This window comes from Ambystoma mexicanum, chromosome 5q, assembly GCF_040938575.1.
Source record: "Ambystoma mexicanum isolate Mex_15411 chromosome 5q, UKY_AmexF1_1, whole genome shotgun sequence".
Lineage (NCBI taxonomy): Eukaryota > Metazoa > Chordata > Amphibia > Caudata > Ambystomatidae > Ambystoma > Ambystoma mexicanum.
Window position 1 is genome coordinate 189,412,976 of NC_090933.1, and position 12,066 is coordinate 189,425,041.

The following is a 12,066-nucleotide window of genomic DNA, read 5'->3' on the forward strand; positions in this document are numbered from 1 at the left end:
TACATAGAACTGGGCCCTAAAGATCAGAACCCAGTTTCCGACCCCAGGATTTACTGGCAGCCTGTGCTAACTATCAGCAAAAGGAGCGAATACTAAGGGAGGCGAGAGTTGCAGCGACAATCACACACAATGGATTTGCGATCAAGCTATTTCAGGACTGTTAGGCAGAATCCTGTGCAGTGCCCTTAGGGACCACTACACAAAATTAAGACTACAGGTGGCAATGCAAGTTTTACCTTTGGTACAAGCCTGTACTACTATGTTAAAGTGGTAGCAGTGGCGGAGCAGCCAGGCTTATCTCAAGGGTATATGAGCAGTAGCAGAGATTACACAGAGGGACCACAATTACTGTGACTCAAGCAAACACTGACTCAAGGTTTCAGCTAGAAAAATATAAGTACATTTATTTTTAGACCATTTGTTATAAACACAACACTTCTATTAATTCGAAACCACACGTAAAATATACTACAACCAACCAATTCACTTTGGTACACTCTAACTCAAGGTAAGTATCCTGTGTTTGAACGGACCGGTGTTGCGAAACAGAAGACGTTACCGGGAATACTCTTGCGATCACTTTTTGACAGTAATGACAGTTTGGTCTTACTAAAGAAACGCGTATCCGCGGCAAGAATTGTTACCGGGGCAAAAACACACTTAGCACCTGGGTTACCCAGAGCGAGTTGGGGGCAAAAATCACAGGCAATACTTTTGTCAAAGCAGACAGAATCAGAGAACACTCATAGACAGAAATTCAAGAGTCAATAGGCCGGTGCCAGTGTCAAGTGGAACCGGGTTCCTGTTGTCGAGGATCACACAGTAGGATAGTTCGAGATTCAACGTTGCCAGGAGTACTTGGATATTGTCAACAGAGGAAGCAAAAGTTATTAGAAGGAGCGAAGACGAGGGCAACCCTTGGAGATGAAGAAAAGGGATTCACCCTAGTTCCTCAAGCAGAACACAGTACCTTATTCAATGGAGAAGCTGGTGCCCTGGCAGTTGTTCCTGTGGGTTTCCTGCAGACCTACGGTTCCTGGAGCTTCGGTGCGAAGGGGGGGACGTCTGGAGGGGTCTGCACCACACAGGGATGAAGCCGGCAGCAGCGATGATGAATAAAAGGTGCGCTCCTTAAAAACAGGAGAGGCTCTTCAGATGGCTATCCAGACCACTACAGCAGTGTGCAGCGATTTCGACCAAGAAGAGGATCCTCTGGCTGTGGAAGATGAGCTGGTTATCCCCACCAAGCTCAAGGGAAGAAGACTCCGGACTGGATCTTCTCTGGTCGTCGAAGGGTAGATAGCTCAGGACTGCTGCAGGGCTTCACCGGGACGGGGTAGTTGCAGCAGCTGTCTTCTTCTCTGCTTCTCTTCGGTTCCTTGTAGTTCCAGTGGCGACTCTGACTTCTAGCCCAAGAGACCTGCCTTTTATGCAAAAATCCCCAATTCACACAGCCTGGCTGTCAATCACGCAGCAGGGGGGTTGTCCGGCCCGGACAACCACCTCAACCAATCATGGCAAAGTGCGACTTGGGTTTCCTAGGATACCCTGTGCAGGGGGTGACTACACCCCTCCCTCACATTCAGCCCACCTAGACACCCAGGCGCCTGGAGGAGGGCTTCTGAGCAGAAGCCCGCCAAAAGACGGTGAACAAAGAAGGCAAACCTGGTTTGCTGCGCAAAGTAAAACACAAGAAGGACTTTAACAAAAAGAAATGGCAAATAAACCCGAACGGAGCTAAAGTATTTGGTCAAGCGGGTTTAAGTTTGAGGCTAATATAATAGCCTAAAACAATACCATGTTTATCTAATATAATCGCGGGAGAAAAGTTAGGGTAGATACCACTGCCACCAGCCAAGTCTAAATGTTAAAAGAGCAAAACAAGGCTCTAGGAGGTACAGATACAAAGGGATACGAAGTACTCCATGGAAGATGGTGTGTACTAGATCTGTGGTAAATTGACTAAGTAAAGTTAATGGCAACTTTACCCTTTTTCTGGGGGACTGTAGTCAGCCCCAGAAACAGAGTCGGTGGGAAGTCTAAAAGACAACCCTCTGTCACTGCACTGAAGGTGCTGTGTAACACACAAAAGAAGGGGACTACTGATGTGGTGTACTCCACAATCATAAAAACAGGTAAAGGACACATGGCAAAACATGGGTAAGAGTGGGGGAAAAGCTCACACTCTTACCAAGTGAAAAAAATAAACTCCAGAAGTCCAGCAAAGCTGCTGGGGGACTCACTAGATGAGGGAAATTAGCCATAACATGAGAATTCTCCCTAACAAGGACTTATCAAGGCAGACTCTCCAAAAGCATTGAGATATGTTTCCAGTGGTAAAACCCCGCCAATAGTAAGGCATTAGGTACTTTTCTCTTTGGCCTAATTTTCAATAAAGATGGGAGAAAACAAAGTATTACTTCCAGAGAAGCAGGCATGGCTTTATCACATATCAAGGAGGATGTTCGGCAGGGCCCAGGGGACGAAGGTCAGGAAAAGTCTGCGTCTCAGACGTTGCTTTCTAAGACTGGGGAATGGACTTCCGTGGATCGTAAATAATTGGAATTGCAGAGGGTTCCAAAAAGAAGATCGGAGGACATGACTAGGAGGCCCATACATTGTGTAGGGCACCGACAGCATGACATTAAGAGCTTCAATCACAGTACACTCTTGGGTACGGAAGAAACGTCAGAAGATTGGACGAAGTGTGACATCTTGGACATTATCTGTTCAGGTAACAGATAGGGAGCTAAGACTCTCTGCAGTTAGCACTTTGCCAAAGGGTGTTTCACAGCTGGGGGAGGAGGCCTTGGAATACAATAGGTACTGGGTAAGTTAAGAAGGGGGTATAGAGCTTAATAAGGGGGGGTAGAAAGGGGGAAGACACCCATTGTGCAAGTAACAGATATGGATGCTGTGACAGTAAAATGTTTGTGATTTCAGGACATAAGGTTCAGACCCGTATATTAAAGAATTCAAATGCTTAATGTGGAATGTAAGGGGGCTTAATACCCTGCAAAAGTGTAGAAAAGTAAAGTATTTCTTGAGGCAACACCAACCAGATTTGGTGGCACTTAAAGAAACTCATTTTTGGAGGGTGGATAAAAGCAAAGTCTCTCTGGCTTTACTCCACTATTATACAGGCAACTGCAGAACATAAAGTAGCAGGAGTGCTAATTGAAATTAAACAAGGCTCAGGATTTCAGGTTGTTCGCTCCGAGGCTCATAAGGAGGGTAGATATGTATTGATGTTGAAATTAATATTTAGATTGTTATACCTTCCCAGATTACCCCATTGGTTAGATTGGCATCAGAGGCACCAATAACCCAGGATGAGGTACTCTGAGTAATTCGAAAAATACCTTTAAACAAATCACTGGGCCCCGACGGATATCCGGCCATATTCTATACATTATTTAGCAATTTATTAGTTCCCATAATGACCCCATCATCTATTTTTCAGACACTCGCCAAATTTTTCTATCTATGGACGAAGCCAAAATAATAATTTTTCCTAAACCCGGTAAAGATCCAACTAAGTGCGGTTTGTATCGCCCAATCGCTTAAATAAATATGCATGCCAATGTTTTTACCAAGGTTCTGGCTAATGGGTTGATAGACCATATGCCTGGCCTTATTCATCCAGATCAAATGGGCTTTCATGAAAAACAGACAAACACATGACAATATTCGCAGGGTGTGCCATATTCACGAGAAAGTGGAAAAAAAGCAGAACCCAGCAGTGTTAGCCTCTATTGATGCAGAGAAATTATTTAACCGCGTGGAATGGTCATTTCTTTTCTCGACTTTAACTAAGATGGGATTCGGACCAAACTTTAGCAAAATAAAGCTCTCCAAGTCGCACTAAGCACGCTAATGCTTCCAACTGAAAAGGGCGGGTTGGGCCTTCTCAATTTATTGAAATATTATTGCGCAGCCCAAATCAGGGTAATGAAAGAATGGTCCATGGGTGACACAGAAAAAAGATGGATTCAGATGGAGCAGGCAGTGGGGGGACCCTGATTATCGTAAGTATTAAGGATGCTGAAAAAGGTTTGCTTGACTAATACACACGCGAGCGAGATCACAAAAGTAGTGAAAGAAAATTGAGATGCATTAGTTAATAGGCACAAATGGACTACATATCCCTCCCCACTTACCTCAATGTTTCTCAATCCGTAGTTCTCTCCCGTCTTAGAGCCTAATGTTTTTAAAGAATGGAAGCTGGTTGGCTGTGTTAAAATCAAAGATATGTTTCAGGGGCGGAGGCTAAACATTCATACAATGTCAGCGAGAGTTGGGTCTTTCTGAAATAGCTAGATTTCAGTATTTTTAGGTCTGAAACTGGATCCTTGCTCCGCCAGTACATGCTGCAGCACTTAGAGAATTAACACTCCTAGAAAAATGTATAACATCTGACTCTGGTCACAAAGCTCTCCTATCTAATTTACAAAAGCTGATGGGGGAAGGGGAAATTAAAGGGTCATGCAATTACAGGAGACAATGGCAAATCACAGAAAGAGATATTAGAGTTGGACTGGGAAAACCTATGGTAAACAATCCCCAAACTCGCAAGAACAATCCAAATTAGATGGGTTTGGATAAAAATAATGGTTCAATGGCATTATACCCGAGCCCGCTTGAAGAAAATGAATTCTTCACTGCTGGATGGATGTTGGAGGGAATGTGTAGGGGTGGGGAACTGGGTACATGTTTGGTGGAGCTGTCCAGTATGCAGTAAATAAACACATGAATGAAATGTTTCCCATGCAAAAGTCCAGAGCCGTACGCGCATGCCTATTGTTGATGCCAGAGAAGGACTTTAGAATGCAACCAAAGTCAATACAAAAGGCATGTTTTCTGTTGCAACTAGTGGCACTACTCACGGTCGCTCATGAATGGAAATTGAAGGAGCCGCCTCATCCCACAGATTGGTTTGCAGAATTCTTGATATGTCTTGCAATGGAATGGATGACATATTCGTTACAGGGAGATCAATCTGCCTTCTAAGACTGGAAAGCAGTATTAGACTTTTTATACAAAGACTATAATGTTGTATATTGTCCGCAGAAACTACGTATATTGGGAATTGCTTAGACCTTTCATAATCGCTGTATTTTAAGATGAGCATAAGATGTCACTGATAAAACACCTATTTATACAATGGGATGGGGTAGGTGGGCGGGTAACGAGCAGAGTTTAACAGGACTATTTGGGGGGAGGGTGGAATATGGGGATTGTTGTAGGATGTGATTGAAATGCCAGCCAATCAAAATTAACAAAATGATCCTGGAGGGATCTGAACACTTGGCAACATTTTAGAAAAGTGACCCCAGGAGAAAACCTCTTTTCCCAGGGGGAAGAGAACACAATACATAGGATATTGGTCTATTTTATCAACAGAATCTACAAGAAATGGTGAACTGTCATTATATTCTAAAAGAACTTTGAGACTGAAAATAAGCCAACTAAGTGTTTGTGCCAGGCAGAAGCCACAAACATAGTCTATTGCTGCAGGTTCCTTTTTCTTTTAGTTGTATTTTCTTAAGTGGTAGGGACAGTTAGTTAACTAGGATGTGTACTCAGGACTTGTGCTTTTGGGACTTAGATGAACACCCTTCCTTTTCTATTTTTTAGATAGGAAGGAGCTTCCCTCATAACAGTAAGGCCAGATGGGCATTTTTCTTTCATTTCAAATAAACACCCTTGAATCATGACCCATTGTAGTCTGAGTTCTCCTTCTGGTTCACAACAGCATGCTGTGCTTGATGGGAATTCTATGTTACCTAAGACTGCTCAAAGGATAAGGAGGGGGAAAAACTAACCCAAAAGTGGAAAAAACTTTAAGCTTGGTTAGTGAGCACTGGAAGCCATGGAAGTAACAGGGGCATGTTTTAGAGTGCACGCTATAAGGGAAATATAATCGTAGAGTTGGATCTGATTGGGCAAGGTCAGGGTCGATGATCAGTGGTGGACGATCAGTTTGGAGGACCTAGAGCAAATTATAAAAGTTTGATACACTTCGATGTGGCGGTCAGCCTTATGCTTATCATGTAGGGCAGAAGTCTGCCGGAGTATGGTGTATGTTTCTATTTTGAGACGAACAGGGCTTCTTGGAAGTCTTCAGGCCTCCCTAGTATTCAGAGACCTTTCAGGGTTTGCAGTAATGTAAAGGGTCCGCCTCATCGGGGGAATGGAGATTCCAGGATTTGCCATCAAGTGTAAACAGGAACCCCCAACAGTATTTGATGTATGTATTTTTTTTATGTATTTCATTAACATTTTCCATAACTTATAGACATGCTAATGAATGTACTTAACAGCGCACATGAATAGTTAAGTCTATTTCCCACTTCCTCCCCCCTTAACTCCCCCGCCCGCTCCTCAGCCACCTATTCGTTCTAGTTACCAGTTCCGTTATTGTCTGTATCGACTTCGCCAACCGTATTTGATGTTCCTATCCCTTAGCAAGCAAGTTACTATGCTGAAAGTTACTTTTATTAGTCATTGTGGATGGGGCCAGATCTTGAACAGTTGAGTCTTAATGTCTTTATCGCGCAATTCTTCTTTTGGACCTTGCCACCTTCAAGATTTCTTACTAGACCTTAAAATACTGAACTGTGGTGAGGACATCCAGGGTCAGGTTATTTATTGGTTTTCTGAAAGGCCGAGTACACCAGATGGGTACGGCCAAGACTATGGGGCTCATTATGAGCTCCCTGATATCATGCCAGTAATTCTGGTATTACTGGGATATTAAGTGCGGCGGAGACACCAGTAACTCCCCATTCCCATAGAGTCCAGAATGCAGGTTCTCGAATCACCAGCACCGTTAGCAACAGTGCCGATGATGCAGGCATTTATCTGTCAGTAGGGGTCTGATCTACCGTTAGGTCAGGTAGATAAGAGCCCCCACCGGCAGACTTGGAGTTGGCCGGTCCGGAAAGGTGCTGGTATATGGCCAATTGACAATGAGGATTATGTTCCTGGGAGTGAGAGGATATGCTTGAAGAGGCCTTGGACGAAGCCTCTGAGATCAAACTCTAGGATTTGTGATGATATGCCTCAGACTTTATTTCCCCTCACCCTGTTTTTCCTATCGTCCTTTATTGTACATGTTTTGCTTTGCCATGGCGTAAACAGAAGAGAACGACTGCCCCCTGAGGTCAAAAGAAACATCCAAAGAACGGCTGGCAGCAGACATGACGGGAGAGGCCCGCCGGTCAACCCTCCTCAAAATTAGCCCAATTGTTTGATTTGTGCTGGTCTTTCTTGGATTTTTAAAAAAATATTTTGCGCTCTGTGATTTTAAAAATTTTAAAAATTGAATTTGCCTGCTCCCTCATCTCATTTCCTGTTTGGGTGTGAGTTCCCTCCTCCCAGCCCTCCCACTAATATAAGCAAGCCCTGGGCAACAAGGGTGTAGGCCCTGCTTAGTTCGCCACTGAGACACTTTTTGCACCATGTTTAGGTAAAACAGAGTGCCTCTTGTTGAGCGACCCCATTGTTTGATTTGTGCCAGTCCTTCTTGGAGTTTTAAAACCATTTTGCGCTCTTTGTGCTTTTAACATTTTAATTTGCCTGCTTCCTGCTGGTGTGTCAGCACCCTTGCCCCAGCCCTCCCACCCCCTTTGATTAAATAATATGATCGATTTACACCAATCACCCAGGGCAGCCCCATGCTCGGGCAGCCCCTTCGGCTAAGGGCCCCAAGGTAAAGGGTGGTTCCCGAAGAAGCAGCTCCAGTCTGTGTTTGCCCATGTTCACCGGGAAGCCAGTCAGCCATCAACCAGCATTGTCTGATAAGGTAAGTGTGGTCTGGGCAGGGAGTACAGCAATTAGTGCATTTCTGAGAAGGCCTGCCACTCTTCATACCCACATAACATAGCACACTAAGGTTAGCCATCTAGTAAATAGGTTTCCAATCACTGCTGCTTACCAACCTTTAGATTGTTTTTCCTTTTACTGTAGCATCTCCAATTTAGGCTTTATTCCCTTGTGCCTCAAATGTAGGTGGTTTCGCATTAGGCATCAATGGATTGCTATCACCAGCAGATTCCTCATCAGATAGATATCCCCTTCCAGCTGCTTGGAAAAAACTTTAACAGGGGACATAGTGGACCTCGACTTGGCCGTCGATCCCTCTTGACACGATACTCGATTGTCGGCTCCGGATTTCACTTTGGGCATCGTATATATGCTGCGTCACAATTCCCTGTACCTCAATTCCTTTTTTCCTTGTGCTCGGCACGCTGCTCTTGAGGAACGCTAGAGATCTTTGATTTTCACTAACGTTTTTGGTAAATTCTGTCATTTAGAGCTGCCATGCCCGCGCCTCAGATTTTGGGCTTCAAGAGCTGCTCCGATTGCGGCTCCAAGATGGGCTTGGCTTCTCCTTGAACTTGCAGAAGTCCCACACAACACCAGCTCAGAGGCTCAAGTTCATTGGGACAGTCTTGGACACTCAGGCACAGAAGGCTTTTCAACCCAGGTAGAGAGTACCCAGCATTGCGCAGATGGTACAGCTTTTCCAGAACCACACCACCTTACCAGCCGCTTCCTTCCTCCGACTCTTAGGTCTAATAGTCTTTTGTATTTTTCTAGTGCCAGAGGCCAGGCTGCGAATGCGATCTTTTTAAAAAAAAAATGTTTGTGGTTATAAAATAACACTTATCAAGGTTGTTTTTTAATACAACATACTAACATATAATCAATACAATTAAAAGAAAAAACAGAAACATAAGCTATTTAAAACATTTACGAATAAAGTAAAACCTAAAGTTATTCTGTGAACATCTTACTAAAATTGCATTAAGAACATCTTAATAAAAGCGGCAACATTCCATGTCATTATAGTTAAAATAACAAACAGGACTGAGTTCACTTTCAACATGAAAAAAACATTATTTTTGCTACATCAGCTGAAACTACTCAATGTTTTTTATATTTTATTTAAGTTCCTCTGGTCAAAAAATGACCTTTTACACTATTAATAATAACATATGTGATGTCATGAAATAAAATAAAAAACATCACAATATCGTAGAATCAATTAGAATGAAAATTCATACTTCAGTTTCACCAATGTCTAAACATTTACATACTTCCGTCCGCAATAGGTCCGCTGTAGATGGCCATCTGAAAAGTCCATTCTCTTTTTCACTAGCTGCCATATGTGATACACTGCAGAAGTCACTACCAGAGACTCAGCTCCGTAGATAGTCCTCTAAAACTCAGTGTGTTATGTGGCAAATTCATGATAACCTTTCTCATATGCTTCAACAAATTTAGGACAAAGGGTCAATAAATAACGCTAAAATACAACTTCCTTTTTACAAAAGCGTCAGAGATGCTCTTCCCGTTTAATACGAATCCTTACCGCTGTGTTTTCTAATGCCAGCATAATTTCTAAACGCAGGGGTCAGATAAAACGAACCAAGGCAGTGGAGTACGGTTTAATTAAATAATTCTGGGTAGTGTCTAAAAACATTTCTTGTCAAGAATCGAGGGCATATATACAAGTCGTTGCCAAGTAAGCTAGTCATTGAATGTGATCGGTAAAGCCTGAAGTTATTCTAAGAACATCTTACTAAAATTGGATTAAGAATATCTTAATAAAAGCAGCAACATTCCATTTCATTATAGTTAAAATAAGAAACGGGACTTTCAAAGTGAATAAAATGTAATTTTGCTACAACATCAATCAGCTGAAACTACTCAATTTGCCCATGTCTGCTTACTGGACAAAGTGCTAAAAGTGCCATTTCCTATACCAATGGTTTAGCAGCAATAGGTCTATATAAAGTCCTACGCCCAAATATTTGGCAGCAGCAAATCTAAATAATTTGTCACATTTCATTCGGTAAACCATAAAGCAGCTACAACGGCTCATTTTAACCGATTTCCAACTGCTAACAAAACATAGTGCTAAGAGTGCTATTTCCTATACCAATCGTTAAGCAGCAATAGATCTAAATAAGGTGCTAACATGTCAAATGCCTATGCCAAGGGGTTAGGCAGCAATGAATCTAAATAATTTGTCACTGCTAACACAATCGCAGTTGTTCTCCCGGACGAACATAGCTTCCAAATAAACTCATAATCACTTCAAGAAAATAGATACATTAATTTAGAAAAAGTGAGTCATTTAGTTGTCAAGACAGGGCAGAAAATAATTAAGTGCTTCAGCGTTTCTCTTTCATTTTCCGCCTGACAAAACCTGCATATACCGAGCTCGGTATGCAATTGCCCATGACAATTAAAACCTCCCTAGTAGGTAGCATATTCCTGCGAAAACGAAGGAAATTGCCTCTAGTTCATATGTGGGGATAAATCGTAAAATATGGAGCAAGAATACTAGATTTTTTATAGTCACCACTCAAGTGACTCAATAAGCATACCTTTCCTCCATAGTAATAACCCAATTATAATGAAACAACTGTGATTTAAATTTCTCTGGATTTGTGGCGAATTCCTTTGTGGATGACCCAATTTGATTAAGAAGATTGCTGCAGAATTTTAAAAATTCCATTAGCAAAGCAATGCGCCTTATTTTCGACAATTTGGCGTAAATCTGAATAAAGGGAATTCTTCAACAGATTTGAAATTCAATAATAAAAGCTTTAACATTTCCAGCTGGCCCGAGCCTGAAGGGAATAATGCCCAGCTCGAAGCGAATCAGTGCAATTGGTGTACACTTTGGTAGCTGCAACAGATTTTTCTGTATGAAACTTTCCAAAGAGGATAAAAATATAATGCCCAAGTTGCCAACATTTCTAATCCATATAACATTTTGGGCACAATTTTCCACTCATAAAATCTCAAAGCTGGAATCAATTACTATTTGCCATATTACTATATGTACAATTCTGTGTAGTTGATTCAATAATGTTGACATCCGCCTCTTTAGCCAATCTTTAATAAACTCTTTTTTTTTGCTTTAGCTAAAATAGGAAAGTCTAAGTAAACAAACTTGTCTAACTGCTGTGAGAAACCTGAAGGTGTCTCTCTAGCTAGACCCCAGGGATCGGTTATCCAGGTGGCCAGGACACGGCCATCGCTATTGGATCCAGTTCCTGGGGGTGGACCAGTGAGGGAGGATCACCTGGATGGGGGGGGTCTGTGGGAGTGGGACTCCGACAGGTGATACGCGGTATCCTCCTTCTTTCACCACCTTTTCCCCATCCTACCATGTAGAATATTCCAAAACACTGCCCCTTCCCCTTTTCGGACACAGACACTTTTGCACAACACGAAATACAACGGACAAACACCACAGCCGTTTACCTGACATGTCCCAATACAAGGGTCAGGCAATTGATCAGAATCTCACACACCTGATGGCTCTTTCCCTTCCCCACACAGATAAAAGGTGGAGCACAAGAGCACTGGATGAGCAAGGCAGACTGCACGACGTGAGGGCTAACTCAGCATGGCAGTTCAAAAGGAGGCGAAAGACTGCGCATACTGTGGGGGTGACAAGGAGAGAAGCAACCTTGCCCTTTCCGACCAAGGCCCGTGAAACCTCTGCAGATGGAAGCCTAAGACTGAGAACAATAGCCATCATGTATTGCAACAGATGTCAACAGTACGCAAAGCCCTCCTCCACTGATTACCAAGCCCGGGGAGACGCCCGTCTCATGGGAACCAACCTTGACTCCATAGAGAAGAAAGCCAAGCGGTTCATCACAGCCGTTGAGTCGAGGGGAGAGTTGATAAGAAACCAAACTGTGTTGAACGACAAGTAGCAGGCTAATTTGAATATTGAGAAAAGAGGGGGGAAAGCCCGCAAAAGAGGTGTCCGGCACCACGTGGCTGCTCACGCAGGAAACTCTGGGCGATTACCCGATGCTAGAGACTACCAAAACCAGAAGGCCTTCGGAAGAGGTGAAGAGAGGTCAAAGTGGTCATACAGGGGTTTTGTAAATTCCTTTGAACCGTTGAAATTCTTTGACGGACAGATGATTGAGAAAGCTAAGGGAAACGAATCCCGCATGGTGAATTGTTTGAAAAGACATTAAGACTTGTGAATGCAAGAAAAGCCATTGTGAACCCGAAGGAGGTAGG